Raw genomic sequence first — 469 nt, forward strand, 5'->3', positions numbered from 1 at the left:
TATAGAAGCTAGAGCTGATCTATAATCACACTACACATGGACACAGACCTTTACACTGGAGGAGCTTTAATAACTTGCCCACTCTGCAGTCATAATATAAATATAAATATAAAATATCAGGAAACTGTAAATCAGACTCGTCCAGATCAAACTCAAAACTTTATAGAGCTAAAATTAGAGAAAATGCTGCTTGTCCAGGATAATAATGGGACATTTATGCACCAGAGCTCCTGTTTAAATATAAATAATTATGCTCAACATATTTTGAATATTGCTCCCTTCACTTCCCCCCTGCTGACCCGTCCTGCTGATGCTCAGTGGATTCAGACTGAGTCACATCTGCACTGAACAGAAGTGGATGGGAAACAGTGGATTCTTATTTTAATGGACACAGTGTTTAACAGAGGGACGTGCGGAGATGTCGGACAGGATGTTGGCGTGTTGGACTCTTCCTTCGCTCCCCAACCCC

Source organism: Seriola lalandi, unplaced genomic scaffold (genome assembly GCF_002814215.2).
Source record: "Seriola lalandi dorsalis isolate HSWRI2012SDOR001 ecotype SW California unplaced genomic scaffold, Sedor1 jcf7180002054752, whole genome shotgun sequence".
Classification (NCBI taxonomy): domain Eukaryota; kingdom Metazoa; phylum Chordata; class Actinopteri; order Carangiformes; family Carangidae; genus Seriola; species Seriola lalandi.